We start from the raw sequence: 26,208 nt of genomic DNA, 5'->3' as shown, positions 1-26,208 counted from the left end.
CAGATCTCGCGTTGTCAGGCCACAGACTTAGCCTGACTCTTGCTCTCTTGATAACAAGACCAAGATGGCTGCACACAAATTCCCTTATTCCCTTTTCCTGCCTCCACAATCCCTCCTTTTGTGCTTACAGCACAACTACCTTTTTAAACCTTTATTTTCATTAAACATTACATAATTAGTACAAACATTAAAGCTATTTCTATTACTACATCTTTTACAACAACAATCAAATATGAAGCTTTTAATAAGCAAAAGCAATATAATCATTAATATCCCCAATATAATTCTATGATGGGGCTATTCTATACTTTTAGTAACATCATACAACATATCATAATTAGTAACCAAATTAGGGAGGGCAGGTACATGCTGATGGTACCTGTCCATAAGCACAGAGTCCAGATCAAAGAGAAAAACCCAAACCACTCCCACAAGTTTCTCCTTGGAAATATACAATACTTCGCTTCTTTCAGCAAGGTCAGTTCTTAATGTCCTTTTGTAGTCAGAAATCTTTGGGCTTTGGTGGTGTCAGAGGAGCAGCCTTTTCCTCTTTTTTTTTCTTGAAACAGTCGTGGTTCAGCATCATGCAGGGGAGAGGTTACCAGCACATCACCCTGTAATATTTTGGTTCTTCTGGTGTCCAGCAGGTAGGAAAGCAGGACCAGAAGAGAGAGGCTTATCAGCAATCGGGGTAGGATCATTTCGAGATGGAGGGATCTTTTTGCAGTGAGAAGCATTGGCCAACAGTCAGTTCTTGGCACTTCACTTTAGCAAAACTTGGTAAAGGTCTTTCTAGAGCAGTCTTTCGCTGATGGACTTAAGAGTCTCTATTCTCTGAGCTAAAAGCCAGCTAGCTCCTTTGGAACCAAGGTTATTTCCTAGGAATAAAGCAAACCATAAAAACAATCCCGCGTGGTTGTTTGGTTGTTTAGTACCAGCCTTATCAAAGTGAGGCCCTTTTGGAATGTGGTTGCCAGGGGAACCAGGGTCACAGTAACTATTGAACTGTTTTACTTCCCAAGCTGGCCTAATGATTTGAGTTTGTCAGTTCTCAGCAAGATACCATGGACTGCCTCAGTTTACTCCTATAGTTCCTCTCTCTTGACTTTGGGGTTCTCCTTAACCCACCAGGTTAAATACAATTTAAGGGGTTTTAATTTACTCTGGAAGTATGAGTACAGCACCAGCACTGTTATAAATGTTATAATCGAAACTTCCCACATAATTTGACAAACACTATTCAATTCCATCTTTAAGATATTTCATCGCCTTACTGGCGCTGCCCATGATTATAGGTTTGACCTCTACTGCCTGGTTGAGTGCTGCAGAGGTAGGTGTTTGGCATGGTCCATGGTGTTTCCCTATCTGTGTGTACCTCAGACGGCCAGCCCCGATATATCTTTGGGCATTGGCCACCAACTCCTCGATCTTCGCCTGCAGGGCCAGTAAACCCTCCTCTAGGTACTTACTTCCGCCGTGCCACTCAGAATCTCATGTTAGGTTACTTATCACTGCCGAAGTGCGATAGAGCCGCATTCCATCAACCATCAGGATCATTTGGCGAGGGGCTCTTATGCACACAGACGGATATGTAGAGGGGCAGGATGGAGTGATCTGTCTGGGTAGTCAAACACCAGTAGGTACCGTTTATTTGGACCAGCTTGATGTTTTTGTTTCTCTGAGACAACCACATCAAACCTAGGCAGATTCGTCATGATGTTAAATGGGCGGGTACATAAAATTTCCTTACCAAAGTGGGTGCAACAATCCCTGGGTACAGGAAGGCTCCCACACCTTCAGAATAAGTGATGCCCTCGATCTATCTATATGCTCCTGCTTTGGTACAGGCAGGGAGGTTACCATTCTGATCTGATCTGAGTGAGGAATCCCCAGAGGGGCCAAAAACAAACTGTTATACTATGGCCTGTCCAGGTGGGCCTTTGGGTCCTCATGGATTCTCTACTTCCCCACTCCCATGGGTAGGCACGGGGCAGATGGGGACTCACCACCACAAGGGCTGGGTGGTCAAAGCTAGCCTATTCTTCAATACTGGCCTTCTAATTCCTTTAATTTAGTTCCATTAATTAACAATCCAATTAATCTCTGGTCCAAATATCTGGTTAGGTTTAGTGAAATGGACACAGAGCTGGACAGATCCTTCAAACTATTCAGGATCAATCGGTTGTCTTGGCTGGTGTCTAGGCCTTTACGGGCACTGGATATTACTGCATCTACCAGCATGGATTCTCATACAATTTCTGGACTATGACATAAGTGTTGCTGACAGAGTTTCCAGGCCCAAACCAATCTGCGATGGTATCTGCTAAGCCCCTTCGTTGCCTAATCAGGCACTTGCCAATTTGATTAGCCAGTCTAGCACACAGCTGGTCTATACCAGTGTGGAACATCACCAAGGTAAGGACCAGTGACAGTTGTCCTGGTTCTGGGACAGGTCTGTTCAGGGCATGATGCACAATTGGGAGGCTCTATTTTGTTCTTAAGGACCTGGTTAATAATATCCAAATGAGGGCAAGTTAGCAATGGCCATTGTTTAACAAATGACAGCCATGCCTCAGGGGTTACCTTTGTCTGGGCTTTAAGTGGTAAGCCCCAGTGGGAGTCAGTAGGTCCAACTTCAGTGGCCTGATGTTAGTGTTTAGCTTCTTTCCCACAATATTCCATACAAACTTTAACTCAGAGGACTGTGTATTCTTTGTCCTTGTAGTGTTCATGTTGTTACAATAAACAAAATAATTATGTGTGAATGAGGGGTGGCCCAAGGCCGTGTATTCCCCATTGCTATTACTGTTTATTTGTTCTATGTATGGGACTTGAAGGAGGTTACATTGACTAGAGTCACTGTTTCTCTTATAGGACTAAGCATGGTTCACAGATGTTTAATTGTTAATAGGAACCCATGCAATTCCATAATTCTTGAGGCCTTTTAAGGCATCAGGCACCAATGAGTAGCAGGGCAAGTAGCTGTTATTGCAATGGTGAGGTTACTAGTTTCCTCATTGTTGTGGGCATCTTTACTTAAATATTCTGATGTCCACTTGCCCGTGTTGTTACTTATAGATTTCTTATTATCTCTGGTCAAACCACTTTTATGGTTGGTGTGCAAATTTACAGAAGCTAAATATTTCATTTATGTAGCCATTAAAGCAAAACCAATCCGGTGGGGGAGAGGGCTGGTACCCCACTTCCAGTCCTTCTGTTCACGTGATGCTCTCCTTGCTTCCTTCCAGTTCCTTTTTTGTTTACCTGTGGAGACATTGTTAACATTCTCCTAGCCTAAACAATTTCCAAACTATTATCTTTTCACTGAATTTTAAAGTTGCCAATTGATTGGGCCCAATTATTAATTTTGATGGTTTAAATTAATGCTTCTGCTTTACTCAAATTATCCTTTTATTAAAACAATATCCTACACACAACAATATTTGCAATACGTATTACAATTAAGACACACAAGACAAACTTGGACAGAACACAAACTTATTATATCATGACACAGAACCATGTTTTTTTGTTGTTGTTGTTGTTGTTTGTTGTTTTTCTTCAGCTGGCACTAGCGCTTTCTGATGATCTGAAAGACAAGAAAACATTTCTACCCCCGTCGGGGTGGCCCATTATAACTTAAAATACTGCCTAAGATCTGTTAGGGGAACCGGTTACAGCTAGTTCCTTACCACTTCCATGGGCGAGTGAGCTACAACTTTACGAGAAAAAGGGCGCTTCATCGGTACTCGTGACCTTCCACTCCCTTGAATTACCTCTGAGTTGCTAGCCCTCCCCAACAGTGGCATGCCTCAGTTTCCCTCTTGTACCACAGATCAGGCTTAATGTGTGAAGCTATAATGCTTTTCCTTAGCACAAGGTGTTGGTCAGTTATTGTTCCAGCAAGCAAAATGCTTTTCTTTTCCTGAAAAAAATCATATACAGTGTTACTTATTAAGACTATAGTAATAATATTGACATTAAATTTTGTTAAATGGGTGCTTATAAATATTTTGTTTGTATTTGGACAATTTACTTGAGGGGACAGGTGTTTTATATTCCTTTGAAATAGCCAGGCAGCCTGTATTCACATATAATGTTGGATTTGAAAGCAAGCCAAAAGTGTTATCAACTCAGCCTTGAACAGAGACACAGTGAAGTTTCAGGGCTTGGATTCTTAAAACAAAGATTTGTTTTCTTAAAGAGTAAATTTAACCTTAAGGATTGAATGTATAGATTTCATTCTTTTATACAGTTGACCAGTTAAGTGTCAATAGAATTCCTTATTTTCCTTTTGCAGATTTAACAAAAGTGTCTGTAGCCAAATAGTTAAATTTGATTGTTTCTTTGCCTGGATTATTGAAAAAGCCTGCAAGAAACAAGGAGTCACTTTTAAAAGCATGTTTCCCTTAAATTACTTGCTTCGTCTTTTCAAAGAAAACGTTCCTCATTCCTAGTAACTTAACTTTCCAGTGACTGTATTCCTACTTTCCTTATTCCTTCCACTATGCCAGTGGTCCCCAACCTTTAGAGGCTCCCGGGTGCCCGGGAGGTGGGGCCGCTCACGCGCCGGGCGCCCGGGAGGTGGGGACCACTCACACGCCGGGCGCCTGGGGGCGGGGCCGTGCATCCGGGGGCCCCCCAGAGGACTGGGATGCCCTTGCACCTGGCGCCAGCGTATGCCCTAGGGCTGGGGCCGCCTGAGCGCCTTGTGCCGTGGGCCCGGGGCCGGCGCCGCCGCCTGAGCCATGCGCCTGGGGCCGGCACCGGCGCCGCTCGAGCACCGCGCACCTGAGCGCCTGCATGTGCCCCGGGGCTGGGGCCGCCCGAGCGCCGCGCAACCAGCGCCAGTGCGTGTCGCGCACCTGGGGCCGGTGCCTCCCGTGCGCCGGGGGCGGGGCCAGCCCAGGTTGTCGGTGGGCGCACACGAATGCCCCGGCGGGCGCCATGGTGCCCGCGGGCACCGCGTTGGGGACCACTGCACTATGCCCATAGGGCTCCAAACCTTTTGCCTTCCCCTTTCACATTCTTTTTCTTACGATACGTCTTAATTCCTGCTAAATGACCTTTTTTTTTTCAATGACACAGGTTTATCCAGTATTAATTTGGTAAGGAGGATGGGCTTTCCCATTAGCCCCCACACCTCCTAATTCTTTTCAATAGGTAAATCCAAATGTGTATTATTGCAGTCAGCTATTACTAATTTTAAACTTCTCAGTATAGGGTTTTCATAACATCCATGCTGCAGCAGTTGATCTATGCTGCTGACTCTGGGGTGGATCACTCAACCATGCTGTGTAAGGAGATTTATGTTGCAGAATGTGTCTCCTTGTTAGGGCAGATTTAGCTTCTAGTGATTACATCTTCAAATTCAATTCCCACTAGTTGGCTTTTAGGGTGGCTTTTAGGTTATGTCCTCCCACACCCTCCAGCTAATTATAACAGTGTGTGAGGGAAAGGTTTTAACTGTTTTTTTTCTGGACGGCCTCCACTTGTGCGTTGTGAAACATCCTTGGGTAGCCTGCGATTCCAGCCAGAGAGGCTGTAGTTATCTATTCGCTAACAAGGGCTTGAGAATCTTCTAAAGTTGCTTGGCAGCTCTTTCCTACTCCTGCGTTGTGTTCCGTGTATATGTTTCCAACCAAAATGCCTAGGGCCAATATGGCTTGATGGTCGGCAGGCATTCCTTCCTTGAGAATTTGGAGGAATACTTCCCACAAGCTGTTAAGTCTATTCTAAAACTCAGTGTTTTGCTTTGGATCGGACAGATTTGTAACTAGAGCCCGTTCTTCCAAAGGGAAGATCTGATACCTTTCAGTTATCTTCTGTGCCTCCTCTCTATCTTCAGTAATGTGTGGTAAGGGCCCATATAGGGCTGGGCATAGAGAGGAGTAGAGGGGGTAATGTTGGGCCAAATTCCCCCCTAAGCTTGGGAGAGGCTATGCACTTGCGTGTAAGTTACATTTCTCACTGCAGGGCGGATTTTTGCTTTTCTGAGCTTCAATCTCATCCCTCAGGGCTTTAATTTCTTTCTCTGTCAATCTGTCAAATGCTTACAGGTTCTTGGACCATGATGCACGTACATGTAGTACGCAGGGGTGCCTTTCAGCGGTCTGGGGGTATGCTTAGACTGATCCCCATCCATTTTAGTCATTCAGAGGAGCATCCTGTCCACTCCCCGTCTGTTCAGTGGCTTATAGGAAACTAAATCTACACACTCCAAAGAAGGGGTCTGCTGGGTCTAGAGTGTCAGACCTCATCAGCAGCTCATGAAAGAAGGGGAGTCGTCACTCCCTCACATATCTGCTCAGTCTCAAGGTTCAGCTGACCCCCCTTGCGTTCAGAACTCCCTTGTGGGAGAGCCCTGGTGCGGCTGGAATCAGCTTACTTTTCAGAGACCTGGGCAGCGGCATTCACACTCCACTCATTACATTCACACTCAGCATGCTTTTCACACAGAAATTTTCCCACTTTTAGATTCATCTCTCATTATGGACCTCGTCCATATTTGGGGTGGCAAACAACACGTTTCCCCCCAGAACCACAGCAGTTCCCAGCATTGCATAAACCTAGGTGCCTTATGTCCGGATGCAATACAATTTTCTTCCCGTACCCGGGGCGGCACCACCAATACCACAGCAGTTCCCAGCACTGCATAAACTTAGGCCTACTCGGGGGTAACAAAACAACCTCCCCGGAACCACTTTGCGTCTGACCTTGTTGCAGATTCAAGAAGTTCGGATGGCGTGAGCCCACAAGAAGCAGACGGCCCTACAGGCAGTCCTCCTCCACACCCCAGTAGAGATTTCAAAAGGTCTCTTACCTCTGGTTTGGCGCCCTGAGGGTGAAGGGGGATGGTCTGCAGCCGCTGTCGCTGTCTTCAATCGGGCGTTGCCATCCGAGTCACGGCACCAAATTGTGGAAGAAAACATTGTCCTCACTCTGAGTTTGTTAGCAACAAGTAGCCAGAGGCAGTTTTATTACGAGCTGCAGCAAGGGAAAACTGGTTCGGACAGGGGGGAGTCCCCCCCCTCACCGAGGCAGATCTTCGAATACAAGCAATTATGAAGCAGTTTATATACTGTCTAGTAAATATAATAACAATAACAATTAGTCTCCTTCCCATTACAAACACCAATGGCTAACAGTTATTTAGTTCCACCCAGATGCTCCTTATCTCAAGGTCCCTGCCAGAGTCAGCATTCTATCCTTATCTCCGTATGGAGGCGAGAGGCGAAGGCAGCGTCTAATTACAGATCTCGCGTTGCCAGGCCACAGACTTAGCCTGACTCTTGCTCTCTTGTTAACAAGACCAAGATGGCTGCACACAAAATCCCTTATTCCCTTTTCCTGCCTCCACACAAATAAAAGGAAGTTCTCCTTCACACAACGCACCATCAGCCTGTGGAACTCCTTGCCTGAGGAGGTTGTGAAGACTAGGACTATAACAGGGTTTAAAAGAGAACTAGATACATTCATGGAGGTTAAGTCCATCAGTGGCTATTAGCCAGGATGGGTAAGGAATGGTGTCCCTACCCTCTGTTTGTCAGAGGGTGGAGATGGATGGCAGGAGAGAGATTGCATGATCATTACCTGTTCCATTCACTCCCTCTGGGACACCTGGCACTGGCCACTGTTGGCAGACAGGATACTGGGCTGGATGGATGTTTGGTCTGACCCAGTATGGCTGTTCTTGTGTTCTTATGTTCTTATGTACAGGCAGTCCCCGACTTACGCGGATCCGACTTATGTCGGATCCGTAGTTACGAACGGGGCTACCCCAGAGTACACGGACTGCGGGACCTCGCGGTCCTGCCGCCCGTGTACTCTGGGGCTTTGCTCTGCGTCTCCCTGGTCTGCAGACCAGGAAGATGCAGAGCAAAGCCGCAGAGGGGCTCGGGCAGTGGGGCAGCCCCGCTGCCCGAGCCCCCCCCCCCCCCCCGCGGCTTTGCAAAGCCGCGGGGGAAGCCGGCAGCGGGACAGCCCAGACGCGCCGCGGCTGTCCCACTGCTGGCGTCCTCAGAGGCTTTGCTCCCCGTCTCCCTGGTTTGCTGGTCTCCAGCAGACCAGGGAGACGGGGAGCAAAGCCACGGAGGATCCAGGCGGCGGGACCGCGGTGCGTCTCGGTCCGCCGCCCGCGTCTTCCTGGTCTGCTGGGGTGGGGGGGGGGGCGCAGCTAGTTTGCCCCCCCCCCCCCAGCAGACTAGGCTTTTCTGTGGACGCCTGTGGCAGAGCAGCTGGAGCGCTGCCGGTTGGTCCCGCAGCGCCGCTCTGGGCGCTACTGGTCCAACCCAGCAGCACCCCAGCTGCTCTGGTCCTGATTCAGCCGCTGCTGGTCAGTTTCAGCAGCGGCTGAATCAGGACGCCTGGGGCAGAGCAGATGGGGTGCTGCTGGGTTGGTCCAGTAGTGCCGAGGAGCAGCGCTACTGGAGCAACCCAGCAGCATCCCAGCTGCTCTGCCCCAGGCGTCCTGATTTAGCCGCTGCTGAAACTGACCAGGGGCTGACTACAGGAAGCACGAGGCAGAGTTGCTCTGCCTCCGGCTTCCTGGAATCAGCTGCTGATCAATTTCAGCAGCAGCTTTTTGGGGACGCTTGGGGTTCTTAAGTTGATTCTGTATGTAAGTCAGAACTGGCGGTCAGTTTCAGCAGCGGCTGAATCTGGACGCCAGTTCCGACTTACATACAGATTCAACTTAAGAACAAACCTACAGTCCCTATCTTGTACGTAACCCGGGGACTGCCTGTACTGAAAAATCAATTTTTCACACAGCTATACTAAGGAATGAAAGCTTAGTACAGGCTGTTAGTTCTCAAAATCTAGAGCCCTGCATGGAATACCGGCCATTCAGAATAGTTAATCACAATCTCTTTCCTACAACTCTGCCTGATTGCTGCTAAAGAAACATTAACTGCTCTTCCCCACTACCGAATTAATGACATTACAGACCTTTCATCCAAACAAAGAAGTCAGAGATGCATATCCGAATTTAGCTTTTCTTCAGAGCCTTTGTGTCTCAGCTGTCTGTCGGTACTGGCTGCAAATTTCACAGACATCACCCAAAGTTGCCACAGTCATTCATCTGGATATCTGTGTACACATGTGCAGTGATCTCTGAAATGCTTACACTGATTTTTAGGTACATGTACTTTGATTATGTTTGTGTTGATTTCTGAAGTCCATTTTGCTGCTAACAAGAGCCTTCATTTCATTCTCTGAATTTCAGTAGATTTTTTTCCTGAGCTGCTTAGGATTTGTCTTTCTAAGTTGCCCAGAAGTCATGCTGATATTTTATTTTATGTTTAAAAGACAGGCTAACCCTTGAATTGAGCCTGAGGAAAGTGGTTCCCTATGTAATGTATAGTTTGCAAGGCACTTTAGGATCAGTCAGGATAAAGGGTCCTATGTAAATATAAGATAATTATGTGAGGATTTGTCTGGATCAGCTCTGCCTCCTTATGGGCCACAGGCAAATTCTCATTCAGCCCCCGCCTCCCCCAGGTGTTTTTCTGGTAGTGTGCACTTCATAACAGAAATGAGCGCTCTGATTCTATCCTCTCCTGGTCATAAAGGTCCCATGTAGTTACACCCTAAGCTGGGGCTAGGATTAGGCAATCCACAAAGCAGGTTCATGTCCCCAGGTACAGCACAAAGTCTCGCTCTAGAGTAGGAGGCAAGGTGAGCTTAATAGGGATGGCATAGGCCCAGGGGATCTATCCCTCTTCAGATCCTTTTAGTAATCAGCCTGCTAGAGAAGACATATTAAGGGGCATTAAGATCTATTTCAGCCAATAAACTGAACCAATCCCTAGCCTCCCTCCACAGTTGCTCAATGCACTTGGATCCCTCTAGGATTCATAAATTTATAAAGTCTGAAAGGACCAGCAAGATCATCTGGTCTGACCACCTGCATAACTCAGGCCATAGACCCTCACCCAGTAATTTCCACATCAAGCCCCTGACACCTGCCCCCTCTCTCCACACATACTCCCTCATGCATTTGCTCAGTAACCAGCTACTTACGTTGGCTGCTGGTGAGAGGATTTAAACCACAACCAACTATGCAAACTGCAGAACATCCAGGGCCAAATCCTTCTATCTCTATTTAGGCAAATGTTTCCACTAGACATATTCTTCCAAAGACAAGATTTGGCCCAGGAAATAGAAACCTCCTTGATATTCAAACACAGCATCTCTTTTATTCATCTTCTGCCTGCCATATTATCATTTGATAGAACTTACCTTTCTCTGTTAGTCCAGTATTAATCATCATTTTCTAATTAACATGACATTGTATTAGACTCCTCCTGGGATTCAGTAACATGCTTGCACTAGCCTAACCAGTACAAGGTATCCTGTTACCTTCAATATAGCTTGGCCATTGATGGAATAGGCAGGATATACTGCATATCATAATTCTTCACAGGGAGTATTCTGACACTCAGCCTTGATCTTGACTTTCACTCTGGCAGAGTCCTGTTGTATGTTTATTTATAACTTCTGGCTTTGGGGAGTGTAGTGGCTGCCTAAGACACTTTCTTGTTATGCCATAACTCCCAGAATGAGGATCTGTACATTACAATAAAGAGGGCTTTGCTAATTTGAAAAAAAAGATCTTGTAAATTAATCAGGATGCAATTTTAGGAAACCAGCTAGTTTAACCAGCCAGTCCAATTATGTTGTGGATCGCAACAGGTCTCTGTGTAGGATTCCCCTAAGAAATTAGGTCAGTTAGACTCTGAGTCCTTCTAATCAGACAAAGTGCAAGTGCATATAGCAGTACAGCGTTACCTAATTAATAGTTCCCATTTTACCACTATGTCTAGCTTTTCCAAGCTACATTTAGAACAAATGACAAATTAAATATTTGTTGGCTCAAGGACGGTTTTAACCCCTACAAACAACTATACTTAACCCCAGAATAAGAGAGTTTCCTAAATCCTCCCACTCCCTTGTGAGTGATGGTCCCCACTCCTTAGCTGCCCAGACCCACCTGCTACCCCTGACACTCACCTGCTAGACTTCCCACTAACTTCTGGAAACAACTGCGCCAAATCTCTCCTGTTTGTCTCTAACACCCCTCCCCCAAACAGACTTTTACAGGACCAGACCCTTATTACCCACCTGTTCTGCCTCACCTTGTAGAGGTCAGAAGCAGTGCCCAACCATCTTCATTCCTGTCAAAATTAGACAGCTAGTCCCACCCTCCCAGAAAAGTGGTTCAATCAGCTCCCAGCAAAAGCCATTCCTGCTACTCTTCTTTAAGTGACATTAATACCTTTCCACTGCCTCCCTCACTTGCTGCACATCCCAGCTGGCAGCTCTCCTGCTGCCATCATCCACCTCCCAGCTGTCAAAATCCTACAGACAAGCCAATGACATTCCCCCACTTTCTATACAACCAGTTCTAAAGGCAAAATTAAACCAATATATTCCTACTGCATCCATTGCTCTCTACAACATAATTGTCATCATAATTTCCTGCTCCTTAGGGTTACATAAGAACATAAGAACGGCCGTACTGGGTCAGACCAAAGATCCATCTAGCCCAGTATCCTGTCTGCCGACAGTGGCCAGCACCAGGTGCCCCAGAGAGGGTGGACCGAAGACAGTGATCAAGCGATTTGTCTCCTGCCATCCTTCTCCAGCCTCTGACAAACAGAGGCCAAGGACACCATTTTATCCCCTAGCTAATAGCCTTTTATGGACCTAACCTCCATGAATTTATCCAGCTTCTCTTTAAACTGTATTATAGTCCAAGCTTTCACCGCCTCCTCTGGCAAGGAGTTCCACAGGTTGACAACACGCTGTGTGAAGAAGAACTTCCTTTTATTAGTTTTAAACCTGCTACCCATTAATTTAATTTGGTGTCCTCTAGTTCTTCTATTATGGGAACTAATAAATAACTTTTCTTTATCACCCCCCTCCACACCACTCATGCTTTTATAGACCTCTATCATATCCCCCCTCAGTCTCCTCTTTTCTAAACTGAGGTTATTTTTTAAAAGGGCAAAATTCTAGTCCAACATGATTGTACAGCCCCAAATTAGTTAGTTGGCCAATCAGTTAGGTGGCCAATCAGTTGTACCCGCTCTCCCAGTAACGTATGAAAACTGGTGATTGCCCAATATCTAGAAATTTTTGTTCCATCTTTCTTCCCTTTACACTCTTGAACAATTTGAACCTAGACAAGTGCTAGGAAAACATCAGAAATACCTGAGTTTGGATGCATTCCAAATGATTTGGTCACTTACGTGCATTTTCTTAGCTCTCTTATTCCTTTGTCATTTCTCCATATTGTTCTCCCTCTCAAACCTTCTCAGTTCATCCAGCTCACTCTCTCTCCCTTTCTCTGGGCCTATCTTTCCCTTGAAGTAAGCTACCTCTTACCCACTGATCTTCAACTAACTCCTGGCCCTCTCCATGCTCTTTGCTGAGCCTGACTCACCTCTCCCTGACTCCCAGAATGTGCTTTAAATTAATTAGGAATTTAAAGTACAAGGTATAAAGGCTTCACAGTCATAAAGCTAGATGAAGTTTCAAAATGGGAGTTTGAAGACATATTTGAAGTTTTTACGTAGGTTAGATGCAAAGACATGGATAGCTATCAGGTTAAGATTAAAATTTTTCACACTCAAAAGTTAGGCAATGCAGCTGTTATGGTTATTATAGTAACTTAAATTACCTACATATATGGTCAGATCATGTCACTGATTTTTTTAGATCTAGTTGAAGTCAGCAATGAAATCTGTTTATAGATCGATGGTTCAATACAACTCAGTAGACTAAACTCCGCCCACAGATACTCTGTCACAGCCTAACTCTCAGGCCCCAAAGCAAATAGGGGGTCTATATATGCTACAATTGAGTCCATTGATGAACCCAGCTGTTCCTCCTGTTTGACCAGTAATTTTTTGTGACAGTTCTGCATCCTAACTGGCCCTTCCTCACAAGTAGGGAGTCTTTCCACTAATTTCACTGAGCTTTGGATCAGGGCCACAGCAGAACTTCAGAAAACCCAGAGCATTGGACATTTTATAGAAAGCGCTCCTCTGAGATGTGTAGGGGATATGGCCTATGCACATGTCTATGCTATGGATGTTATTTCACAATAACTCCCATTATCTTGAAACAACAAGGTGAGCATCCACACAGCAAGCCCGTTATTTTGAAATTATTTGTCCATGTGAAATTGTTTCAAAATAACGGCTGGTTATTTCAAAATAATAACTCCTCATTCTATGAGGAATAATGCCTATTTCAAAATAAGGTTAGTGTGGATGCTCAGGTGCTGCTATTTCAAAATAACTACTCCCCAGAGTCCTTCAAAATAATTACTCCCCAGTGCTTCCTGGGGCTCTAAGTCAAGATAACACGTCCACATTAGGGGAGCCTGCCTCAGACTAATTTTGAGGCTTCCCTGTAGTGTGGAAATGTTTTGTCAAAATAGTGATTTCAGGAGTTATTATTTCAAAATAACTTATTTTGAAATAACTTGGTAGTGTAGATATAACCTTAGAAATTAAAGACATGAGAGAGAATACTATAATATGGTAAAATAAAAGTATAGATAAAATGTATTTTGCCTGTTGTAAGACTTTTGCTAGTCACATTTGATAGCAAACTAATACTTGGAGAAATTGTAGGCATTTTCTGTCTGAGTTTTTAAGTGTGACACAAATTTTGTTCAGCAACAAGAGGTACCATAAAACTATACCTATTCTACATTTCTCAAGATTGTCTTGTTACAAGTAAAGTCCTTATTTAGTTATTGTGTAATTCACTTCTCTTTTTTAAAAGTGAAAGCTGGAGAAGACCATATTTTTGGCACATGTGGAAACAAAACAGTTAAATTGCTAACCAATAATGTTTTGTAGTTTGTAGGAGAGCCAAGAAGATTAGTGAAATGTTCATGAAAAAGGCTGGCAAAAGGCCACATTCCTATGGGAACATTGCTTCAGTGAGGTTTAACGGATCACGATGGACATTAAGAAACAAATGTGTGGGAGTTTTAGGGTGAACTGTAAATGATCAAGAATCTAGTAAAAATATAGTCTACAGTGAATCTGTGAGATGCTCTTCTCTTTATCTAAAATCTATGAGGAAGATGATTGTTTGCATCCACTGTGGTCACTTTAAAAGAACAGCTGTTAAGTTATTGAGTTCTGATGGATTTTTTAAAGTTACAGCAGATGTAAATTAAAGGAATTGCTGCAACAATTTACAATGTCTTAGCCTAACCAGCAGCTTTTTCCCCTTTCTATCATGCAAGAATTCCCTATTAAGACTTAATCTACCACCTTTACCAAATCCTGTGTATGCTTTTAATTCCATAAAAGTGCATTATTTTTATTCTTTTTAACTAACCAGCGAGAAACTGAAAGGTATAATTTAAGGTTTCTGTTTCTACTGCGTAACCATCCCCCTTTTGCAGTCATTGTGTTTTTGAAATACATCCATGAGACCATGTGAATCCACTAACATTCTGTATTTAAATTTAGCTCAGTGGATTAGTGAATGCTATATTTAATCAAAGGGAGGAGGACAAGCTAAGTTTCTGCAGTTTGAGATGACAAACTGCATATCAGCTAGTTTAAAAAAAAACTAACATTTTTTTCTATAAGCATACTAAAAACTAGACTTGGGACCATTGATTTCCATTAGAAAAGAGCAAGATAACCATTAGGAGATTTTTTAATTTTACAGTATATCTTTCAAAGGTGTCCTTAAGTATCCAAAATAATCATCATTGACAATCATGAATGATAAGTTTTATTCATTAAATTAAAAGAAATCTGTGTTCTTACCTTTCCACTAGATGGCAATAGTACATGGTAGTTGCATGTATTTTAGAATACTTAGTAAATCATTTAAGAAGAGAATGTTTTTATAAGTTTGGATATCTCATTAAATCAGTACATTAGCAATACTACAGTATGCTGATAGCTGTCTCAGAAAAGAACTGTCCTGGATAGTAGACTTATTTTTTCATTGTATAATATAAATGCAAACTATAGATTTTAAATATGCAAACATGGAGCATAAGAAGAATTAATACTTCGCTGTGATGGCTGACACATTTAGCAAAAATAATATGTACGAAGCTTTCACACTGGGTAAGGGACTTCAATTATATTAAATTCAAGGGATAAATCAACCCCTGATGACATTCTGTAGACTTTAATGGAATTCGCTAGGGATGGATTTGGCTCTAGGGTTTTGGATCACAAAATAAAAGAAAAAAGAAGCACATGCTACTCAATGAGAAGGGGAACAGAGTAATTTTTCCAGGGTGAGTCAGAAGCTGAAATGGGACTGCAGTATGAGCCTGCAGCAGACTCATTCTGGGCTGTGCATCCTAAAAAGGTAAGGTTACAAATAAAAGGAGGAAAGAAGCAAGAGAAAATAAAACTTTACAAACTTGTCTAGGGAGAACAGATATGTGCCATTTAAGCAGATGGAATATTAGAATCAGGTTACTGGGTGACTTGGCATCTTGTGGTGACCATTTGACTGCTTGCTTTTTTGCAGTCTAGTGTGGCTGTAATGCAGATTATTCTATTTTGCTCTGAGATACCTCCAAGACTATTCAAACCTCAAGACTATCGGTGTAGCTCTTTATGAGTGTGTATATAATAAGGATGTGAACAAGTTGTCAAATAGACAATTAACTGGTAGGCCGAGGCGAGGGGAAAGGATTCAAAATCAGGAAGTCTTGAGTTTCAATCCTAAATTTGCCAGTGACCAATCTCAGTAGCCTTGTATCATGCTATACAATGGAGATTGTAACATTTAATTCCCTGCCTTTTGGGATATTGTGAGGACTAATTAGATAATGTTCGTGAAGTGGTTTAAAGATGTTATGTTTTGACGTTATCTATATTCTCATTGCTGTTGCATGAAAGAAGATGGACTCAAACTTCATTTTCTGGCAATTGTATATTTGTTAGTGTCTTTATATTCTTAAGTGAAGTTTTCCCCTTTTTTTGGTCAAGACTGGTTAAAGTTATACCTGGCTCAGAAGCCAAAAAAACAAAAACAAAAAAACAAAATCCCAGTTTCCTATTATTTTTAAATGGAGTCAGGCTTGATAAAGGTTTTGTTTCCTTATTTATTTTAATAAGTTTAATTGACTGGGTAACTTTAAAGTATATTTGCCTTTGGCCTATAACATTCTCTGAACCCCTTACATTGCTTTATCTGATGCTATCAGTCCTGGTGACTTGGTAACAAGAAGCATATTAATGTAAAATGAGAACATAATGAGAATTGTTCATCTTAAAATGCTGAGAAGTTTTTTTGGTTTAGGAAGGATGGCCATTTGTCTGTTAGGCTACGTCTACACTGCAAGCTTCTTTCGGAATAAGCTTTTCTGGAAGATCTCTTCTGGAAAAGCTTATTTCGAAAAAGCTTCCACATGCAAAAAGCTCAATGAAATAGCGACGTGCTATTTCAAAAGATGGCATCCACACTATTGGATGCTATCTCGCATTTAAGGCCACCCAGAGAACCAGTTCAGGCAGAGCATTAGGTCAGCATTTGGTTCCTGCTGCTGCCTGAGGCTACCTAAAACACGTGCTTACAGGGACCCTCCTGGTCAGCTGTTTCTCTGCTTCTGCTGCTTCCTTGCTTACCTATCCGAGGGACAGCAAAGCATTTCCCTTGTGTGCTCTCGTTGCCCTGCTTCAGGACACCATAGCACACTCCTTGCCATCTGTGCTCTGGTTATCCTGCTTCAGGACACCACAGCACACTCCTATCATCCAAAGACTAAGATTTCATGGTGATGGGGGACTTCAACTATCCAGATATATGTTGGGAAAAGAACACTGCGGGGCACAGACTATCCAATAAGTTCTTGGACTGCATTGGAGACAACTTTTTATTTCAGAAGGTTGATAAAGCTACCGGGGGGAAGCTGTTCTAGATTTGATCCTAACAAATAGGGAGGAACTAGTTGAGAATCTGAAAGTGGAAGGCAGCTTGGGTGAAAGTGATCATGAAATCATAGAGTTCACAATTCTAAGGAAGGGTAGAAGGGAGAACAGCAAAATAGAGACAATGGATTTCAGGAAGGCGGATTTTGGTAAGCTCAGAGAGCTAGTTGGTAAGGTCCCATAGGAATCGAGACTGGGGGGAAAAACAACTGAGGAGAGTTGGCAGTTTTTCAAAGGGACATTTTTAAGGGTCCAAAAGCAAGCTATTCCGATGTGTCAGAAAGATAGAAAATATGGCAAAAGACTGCCTTGGCTTAACCACGAGATCTTGCATGATCTAAAAATAAAAAAGGAGTCATATGAAAAATAGAAAGTAGGACAAATTACAAAGGATGAATATAGGCAAACAGCACAGGAATGCAGGGGCAAGATTAGAAAGGCAAAGGCACAGAATGAGCTCAAACTAGCTACCAGAATAAAGGGAAACAAGAAGACTTTTTATAAATACATTTATAAAATGAGGCAAGAGGAAGACCAAGGACAGGGTAGACCCATTGGTCAGTGAGGAAGGAGAAACAGTAACAGGAAACTTGGAAATGGCAGAGATGCTCAATGACTTCTTTGTTTCGGTCTTCACCGAGAAGTCTGAAGGAACACCTAACATAGTGAATGCTAGTGGGAAGGAGGTAGTTTTAGAAGGTAAAATAAAAAAAGAACAAGTTAAAAATCACCTAGAAAAGTTAGACGCCTACAAGTCACCAGGGCCTGACTAAATGCATCCTAGAATACTCAAGGAGCTGATAGAGGAGGTATCTGAGCCTCTAGCTATCATCTTTTGAAAATCATGGGAGACAGGAGAGATTCCAGAGGACTGGAAAAGGGCAAATATAGTGACCATCTATAAAAAGGGAAATGAGAACAACCCAGGAAACTACAGACCAGTTAGTTTAACTTCTGTGCCTGGGAAGATAATGGAGCAAGTAATTAAGGAAATCATGTGTAAACACTTGGAAAGTGGCAAGGTGATAGGGAACAGCCAGCATGGATTTGTAAAGAACAAATCATGTCAAACCAATCTGATAGCTTTCTTTAATAGGATAACGAGTCTTGTGGATATGGGAGAAGCAGTGGATATGGTATACCTAGTCTTTAGTAAGGCATTTGATACGGTCTCTCAGGATATTCTTGTCAATAAACTAGGTAAATACAACTTAGATGGGGCTACTATAAGGTGGGTGCATAACTGGCTGGAAAACCATGCTCAGAGAGTAGTTATTAATGGTTCACAATCCTGCTGGAGAGGCATAACAAGTGGGATTCCGCAGGGGTCTGTTTTGGGACCGGCTCTGTTCAATATCTTAATCAACGATTTAGATGTTGGTATAGAAAGTACGCTTATTAAGTTTGCAGATGATACCAAGCTGGGAGGGGTTGCGACTAATCTGGAGGACAGGGTCATAATTCAAAATGACCTGGACAAATTGGAGAAATGGTCTGAGGTAAATAGGATGAAGTTTAATAAAGACAAATGCAAAGTGCTCCACTTAGGAAGGAATAATCAGTTTCATACATACAGAATGGGAAGCGACTGTCTGGGAAGGAGTACAGCAGAAAAGGATCTAGGGATTATAGTGGACCACAAGTTGAATATGAGTCAGCAGTGTGATGCTGTTGCAAAGAAAGAAAACAAGATTCTGGGATGCATTAACAGGTTTGTTGTGAGCAAGACACGTGATGCTATTCTTCTGCTCTACTCTGCGCTGGTTAGGCCTCAATTGGAGTATTGTGTTCAGTTCTGGGCACCGCATTTCAAGAAAGATGTGGAGAAATTGGAGAGGATCCAGAGAAGAGCAACAAGAATGATTAAAGGTCTAGAGAGCATGACCTATGAAAGAAGACTGAAAGAATTGGGTTTGTTTAGTTTAGAAAAGAGAAGATTGAGGGGGGACATGATAGAATTTTCAGGTATCTAAAAGGGTGTCATAAGGAGGAGGGAGAAAACTTGTTCATCTTGGCCTCTGGGGATAGAACAAGAAGCAATGGACTTAAACTGCAGCAAGGGAGGTTTAGGTTGGACATTAGGAAAAAGTTCCTAACTGTCAGGGTAGTGAAACACTGGAATAAATTGCCCAGGGAGGTTGTGGAATCTCCATCTGTGGAGATATTTAAGAGTAGGTTAGATAAATGTCTATCAGGGATGGTCTATACAGTATGGCTGCGTCTAGACTGGCAAGTTTTTCTGCAAAAGCGATCGCTTTTACGCAAAAACTTGCCAGCTGTCTTCACTGGCCGCTTGATTTTGCGCAAAAGCACTGACATTCTACTGTCCGAAATCAGTGCTTCTTGCGCAAATGCTTTGACGTTCTCGTTTGGGCAAAAGCCCTTTTCCGGAAATGTTTTTGAGCAAGAGGGCCAGTGTAGATAGCTAAAAACTGTTTTGCGCAAAGAACCCCCGATGGCGAAAATGGCGATCAGGGCTTTCTTGCGCAAAACCACGTCTAGATTGGCACGGACGCTTTTCCGCAAAAAGTGCTTTTGCGGAAAAGCGTCCGTGCCAATCTAGATGTTCTTTTCTGCAAATGCTTTTAATGGAAAAACTTTTCCGTTAAAAGCATTTACGGAAAATCATGCCAGTGTAGACATAGCCTATTTGGTCCTGCCATGAGGGCAGGGGACTGGACACAATGACCTCTCGAGGTCCCTTCCAGTCGTAGTATTCTATGATTCTGTGGAGCCGGAGCTCCCTCTGGGCATGCAATGGCCCTGCATGAACTTGACTCCAAGCTGATTGTCGAGAACCTCTGCCAGTGTGCAGGAGCAAGACTCTTGCAACTGCACCCTACTGTGGAGAGATGGTTCTAGCAGCTGGACACCAGTTCCAACTGCTGGGACCAGCTGGTGATGGAGCGGTGGGATGACCAGCAGTGGCTTCAGAACTTCATGATGAGGAAGGAGACGTTCCTGAAGCTGTGTGCCTGGCTCAACCCTGCCCTCCGATGACGGGACACCCAGATGCGACCCGCCATCCCCTGGAGAAGTGGGTCACCATCGCCATCTAGAAGCTCGCCACGCCAGACTGTTACCGGTCTGCGAGCAACCAGTTCGGCATGGAGAAGTCCACCATGGGGGGCCCTCATCATGCAGGTATGGCACTCTTGGGCTTCAGTCTCTGGAAGGGGGGGAAGTGCTGGAAAGGGGTCCCTAGGGAAAGAGGGGATGAGGGCGCAGGGGATGGGCTGTGGGTGGTGGGTGGAAAGCCCCTGGGTGGTTCTATAGTCTCACCCTCACAAAGCTCTGCGGGGGGGGTGGCTTCTTAGGGGGTGGCTCCTGGGGTGTTTGTTGGGAGGAGGCTTGGGGACATCCCAAGGGCTCTTGCACCCCCTTTATTCTCTGTTTTGTGTCTTTGTTTGTCTCCTTCTGCAGGTGGTGAGGGCCTGAAATGAAGCTGGCACTTTCTTTCCCGAGCGCAATGTTAGGGTCAGGTATGTTGAGATGCCATTGTGCATAGTGGGGGATGTGGGCTAACCCCTTATGTCATGGCTGATGAAGCCCTACACTGACCCCCTGAATCCAAACAGGGACTGTTTCAATGCCCACCTGGGCAGGGCCTGCATAGGCGTGGTTCAGGTGCCTCCTGACCCGCCTGGATGTGGGGGAGTAGAACATCCACCAGGTAGTGTCAGCCTGTTGTGTTCTCCACAACATTGTGGAGAGGAAGGGGGAGACCTTCCTTCTGGGGTAGAGGCTGGCCAGGTGGGACAGGCCTTCAAGCAGCTGCACACAGCTGCCATCCACCAGGCCCATCAACTAGGGGTATGCACCCAGTCTTTGAAAGACCCCAGTAACTCTCCCCAAGGCCTCCCCACTAGGGTCCTGTGCCTTGCTCTTCTCTGCCTTTCTCTCAGCAACCGCTCCCTTCCCCTCAATAACTCCCCTTATTTGCAGACAAAATAAAAAAAACTGTTCAGTTTTGAAAAAAATAACTTTGCTTTTTAATTTGAGATAAAAGTAACTGGGAAGGAGGGAGGGAGGGGCTGAGAACCTGGATATGGGGAGGGAGGGAGGGGGAGGTGATAACCTGGATATGGGAAGGGATGTGAGAACCTTGGAGGGGGGATGAAAGGTTCAGACCTAGGCTAAGACTGGCGCGTGGTTTGGGTGGTTCCACCTCGTGTCCGGGGACCTTGGCAACCTCGGGGGTGGGGGAAGGTCCAGGGAGAATAGGGGAATAGGTAGGGGAGTGGAGGCTGGCGAGGGGTCAGGCATGGCAGGGGGGCAAGGACAAGAGCCGGGTACACTATCATCTCCCAGACAGTGGCACAGATATTGTGGCCCTGCTGCAGCAGCTCAGTCCACATCTGGCCTGCCATTGTACATCATCCTGTACCTTCTGGGCCAGTGTCTCCTGTATGTTCCTGAGGATGGACACATGCTCTCTCAATAGCTCCTCCTGGACCCTCCAACGCCTGTGGCTCCCCCTGGGTCAGGCGGCTGGGGAGAATAAAGAGAGATGGTCAGTCATCCCTAGAGATACTGTGCCTGAGGCCTTGCCCTCATCTGTGAGCTGAGAGCAACAGTCCTCAGGCCAGAGGATGGTGATGTTCCAGGAGCAAGGCCATGTGTGTCCTGGACAGTGAGCCCTGCCTCACAGGGGCCCAGAGGAGCCCAGGGGCCCATGCTTCCCCGCCCCCCCAGACAAGCAGGCAAGGGACGTGTCTGGCCACACTGGGATCCCATGGCTAGAAGAGGGGCCTCAACCAGCCTCGGCTTTTATTGGTGCCGCACACACTCCTGTGTCTGGCAGAGCTGTCCCTGGGAGTGGGTGGTGCCTTGAGCAGGCAGGCATGCCCATGTGTGGTGCTCCATAGTGTGTGTGAGTGCATGTGTGTGTCCTTGTCCCCAGCAGTAGCTCCTGGTGGGAGGGCGTCTAGCACCTGGGCGTCAGAAGTGTGTCTGGCCTCCCCAGAGCCTGTGAGCAGGAGCCCGGGGGTGCTCCAGGGCTGCCTTCTGGGGCTCCATGGCACAGACTGGCACTGCATGGGCATCCGCATGCACAGACTGCAGCGCGATGGCCAGGCTGAAAATGCCGAGCAACAATCACGCCCCAACCCCTCAGCACTCACCACCCCACCCTGTGTGTGTGAAAAACTAAGAGCACTCACCTGATGATCCCTCCCCAGCCTCTGAGGATGCTTGTGAGACATCCAGGCCCTTGGATACTGGTTCCAGGGTGATAGCGGTGATGGTGCTTGCTGTCTCATCCACCTCCTCCTCCTCCTCTTCCTCCTCCTGGGCAGGGACCTCTGGCCGGGTGACCAAGTCCACCACCAGAGTGGGAAAGGGGCTGCACCATCCCCCAGAACATGGTGAAGTTCATTATAATAGGGGCAGGAGTGGTGTCCTTCCCTGGAGTCAGAGCTGCGCTCCCTTGCCCTGGCATACCCCTGCCAGAACTCTTTCACCTGGCTCCTGACTTGCTCTAGAGTCCGGTGGTGGCCCCTTATGGCCAGGGTCTTGGCCATCTGGCCATATATGCCGGAGTTGCACCATCTGGACTGGAGATCCTGGGGGTTCTCCTCTTCTCCCCATACCTCCAGGCGGACCAGGATCTCAGCCTCAGACCAGGACGGCACATGGCTTTCCAGCCCCTGGCAGGCTCCTGGAAACCCTGTGCATGCTCCCTGGGCTTCCTGCCACAAGTCTTGTCCCTGGTGTCTGCAGCTTTAAGAGCAGCAAGAACTATAGAGTTGTCAGGAGTGTGGATGGAGTGGTCAGCAGAGCACTTGTGTTGTTTCCTGGCGGCTTCTTTTTTCGAAAAAACTTTCTCATCCATGTCCACACAAGACTTTTTCCGAAAAAGACCAGAAAAACACTGCAGAGTAGACATACTCTTACTTGCATGTACATCTGAACGTGCATACATTGCCTTCATTTCTCAGCAATTTGACCTAGAACATTATTAATTTTTGTTCATCATATATATAGTAGCCCAATGTCTGTGACTCTGAAATGCTGGCTGTTCCCTCTGGACGGCGCTGTTGCCTCCCGCCGTGGCGCTCGGCTGACTTCTGTGCCACTCAGCCAGGCCATCGCATGGGAACAAGTGGCTGTTTGGGGTCCGCATTCCCCAGTCGGCACGCGGGAGAGGGGGACGGGCCGCTTGTTCCCACGTGGCAGCTCGACTGAGCAGTGCAAAAGTCAACCGAGTGCCACGGTGGGAGGCAACAGCGCCACTCAGAGGGAACAGCCAGGGGGCGGGGCCTGGACGAATGTGCGTCTGACGTCAGGAAAGGGCACCCGATTCAAAAGGAGGAAAGCGGAGCAGACACAGACGTCGCGGACGAGACAGAGAGGAGAGTGGAGGAGGCAGAGAGGAGGCAGAGGACAGTGAGAGAGAAAGTGAGAGAGATGCAGCAGGAGGAGGAGAAGAGAAAAACGGAGTAAGAGGCAAGAGGGGGAGAAGAGAAAGAGAGAGAGAAGGAGAGAGAGGCAGGAGGTGGATGAGAGCTGAGAGAGAGAGAGGGCAAGGCAGTAGGAGGAGAAGAAAGAGAGAGGCTTGCTCCCACGCAGCGACTCAGCTGAGCGGCACAGAAGTCAGTCGAGCGCCACAGTGGGAGGCGAAGAGGGGTGGGGTGGTGACGTACATGCGCAGGGGGCAGGCCTGGACAAGCGTGCATCCTCGACAGAGACAGAGGAGAGAGGAGAGAGAGTGAGAGGCAAGAGAGAGAGAAGAGAAAGGGAGAGACAGAGAGAGAGGCAGAAGGCGGAGGAGAGCTGAGAAAGAGAGGGGGGAGGCAGTAGGAGGAGAGAGAGAGAGAGAGAGACGGAGCGAGAAACTGGAGGCTCAGGAGAGAAGACTGACTCATAGACTTTAAGGTCAGAAGGGACCATTATGATCATCTAGTCTGACCCCCTGCACAGTGCAGGCCACAGAATCTCAACCACCCACTGCTAGAATAATCCTCTCACCTATGTCTCAGATATTGAAGCATTCAAATACTTTGAAGACCCCAAGATGCAGAGAATCCTGACATGGAGGAGAGACCTGAAAATCCCGTCTTATGACAGGCTAGTTGGCTAGTTATATAATTGGCGGACACCAAATGGCCACTTGCACCATTTGCTCCTGCGCGGTGGCCCACCTAAGCAGTGCAGAAGTCAGCCGAGCGCCACAGCGGGAGGCAACAGTGCCACCCAGAGGGAACAGCCAGAGTTTCAGCGTCACAGAGTCACAGACATTGGGATACTATATATATGATTACTACTATGTGAGTACCCAAAATGCACTCACTGTTGTACAAAACACAGAATACAGACTGAGACCATGGAATATATAGTGAGTATATAAATGTTACCTAACCTGAATTCTTCACTCCCTGATGGTAGCTTTTTACACTCACTTGAATTTCATTTATGTAGGTGAAAATGACTACACAAGCTGCCAAGGCAGTGGGAAATCAGGTGAAGCATCTTCCCTGAAGTGCCAGAGAGACCTATGTATTCACCAAGGTTTGGTCGGTCTCTACACAAGTTTCACATTTACAGCCATGTGAAAATATAGTTGGAACTGGATGAAAATGGCAACATGTCATTCCATGAGAAAACTGCAGGGAGTTTTGCGGTATGGATACTGCTGCAAGGGATCTGAAGCATTTCTTCTGGTTGGGAGGACATGTAAAATGAGTTAGCATGTTTCTTAAGGAGATGTGAAGACTGAAGGCCTAATTTTTGTTCTCAGACAACTGGTTTTTATTAACTGCAGCTGGACCTATTCCATGTGCTTCCATCTACGTGCAAACTTTGGCCTTAATCTAAGCACTATCTTATTAATTCTTCATACCAGTATAACTGTGATGTCAACTGAAAGCCCAGAGGGAAACTACAATTTCAGTAACTCCTACCCTGACATCCCTGAAAAGAGTACATACATTTTTACACCGTGAAATCCTCTTGGTGGCTACGTCTAGACTGCATGCCTTTTTTGACAGAGGCTTTGTTGACAGATACTGTCGACAAAGCCTCTGTCAAAAAACAGCGTCTAGACTACAACCAGTTCTGTCGAAAAAGCAAGCCATTTTTTCAAAAGAGAGTGTAAACGCTCTCTTTCGAAAAAGCACAGTTTGCATGCAATAGTGCCTTGTTTGGATAGAACTCTGTCGAAAAAAGGCATTATTTCTCGTAAAACAAGGTTGACTGCCATCAACAAAACTGCTGCATTCTGTTGACTTACTGTCGACAGAATACGGCAGTAGTGTAGACGCAGGTATAGTTTTATCGACAAAAGTCCACTTTTGTCCACAAAACCCTGTAGTCTAGACACACCCTCAGTGTGTGGCACTGAGGTTTAGATGCTTGACTAAAGGGAGAAATGGGTGTTTCATCATTGCAATGAAGCAATAGCTTCCTTCATCATTCAGCACCAGATTAAAAAATCTTGCTGCACCTGTAGTTTATGTTTCACGTTTGCAATCTAAAACATGGTGCTGAAGTTCACAGTCCGGGTGTGTCTAGACTACAGGTTTTGTGGACAAAAGTGGACTTTTGTTGACAAAATTATATCTGCGTCTACACTACTGCTGCATTCTGTTGACAGTAAGTCGACAGAATGTGGCAGTTTTGTCGATGGCTGTAAACCTTGTTTTACGAGGAATAATGCCTTTTTTCGACAGAGTTCTGTCAAAAAAAGGCGCTATTGTATGCAAACTGTGCTTTTTCTAAAGAGAGCGTCTACACTCTCTTTTAAAAAAGTGGCTTGCTTTTTCAACAGAACTGGTTGTAGTCCAGACGCTTTCTTTTGACAGAGGCTTTGTTGACAGTATGGCTGTGTCTATATTGGCATCCCTTTCTGGAAAAGGGATGCTAATGAGACACTTTGGAATTGCAAATCCATGGGGGATTTAAATATCCCCCGCGGCATTTGCATTTACATGGCTGCCGCTTTTTTCCGGCTCGGGGTTTTTGCCGGAGAAAAGTGCCAGTGTAGACGCGATTCTCTGGAAAAAAAGCCCTTTTCTGGAAGATCCCTTATTATTCCTTTCAAGTAGGAATAAGGGATCTTCTGGAAAAGGGCTTATTTTCCGGAGAATCGCATCTACACTGGCGCTTTTCTCTGGCAAAAACCCCGAGTTGGAAAAAAGCGGCAGCCATGTAAATGCAAATGCCGCGGGGGATATTTAAATCCCCCGCAGATTTGCAATTCCGAAGTGTCTCATTAGCATCCCTTTTCCGGAAAGGGATGCCAATGTAGACACAGCCTATCTGTCAACAAAGC

General features: G+C 45.6%; 1 protein-coding gene and 1 long non-coding RNA gene across 6 annotated transcripts in view; one reads left to right on the top strand and one right to left on the bottom strand.

Annotated features, from left to right (window-relative positions):
* Positions 1-26,208, top strand: part of PARVA (parvin alpha) — a 256,682-nt gene that overhangs the window by 181,685 nt on the left and 48,789 nt on the right. The window lies entirely within an intron of this gene.
* LOC142829194 (uncharacterized) lies at positions 227-11,253 on the bottom strand. Of its 5 annotated transcripts, none has more exons than XR_012903601.1 (3): positions 11,125-11,253; positions 8,950-9,090; positions 227-3,925 (listed from the first exon to the last, which is right to left on the bottom strand). It is a non-coding gene; the product is annotated as an uncharacterized LOC142829194 (long non-coding RNA). The 5 variants fall into 5 exon arrangements; XR_012903600.1 differs by lacking the exon at positions 11,125-11,253 and adding an exon at positions 10,243-10,380; XR_012903602.1 differs by lacking the exons at positions 8,950-9,090; positions 11,125-11,253 and adding an exon at positions 11,014-11,059.

Source organism: Pelodiscus sinensis, chromosome 4 (genome assembly GCF_049634645.1).
Source record: "Pelodiscus sinensis isolate JC-2024 chromosome 4, ASM4963464v1, whole genome shotgun sequence".
Taxonomy (NCBI): domain Eukaryota; kingdom Metazoa; phylum Chordata; order Testudines; family Trionychidae; genus Pelodiscus; species Pelodiscus sinensis.
The sequence above is the reverse complement of the archived record's forward strand: the minus strand, read 5'-3'. Positions and strand labels throughout refer to the sequence as shown.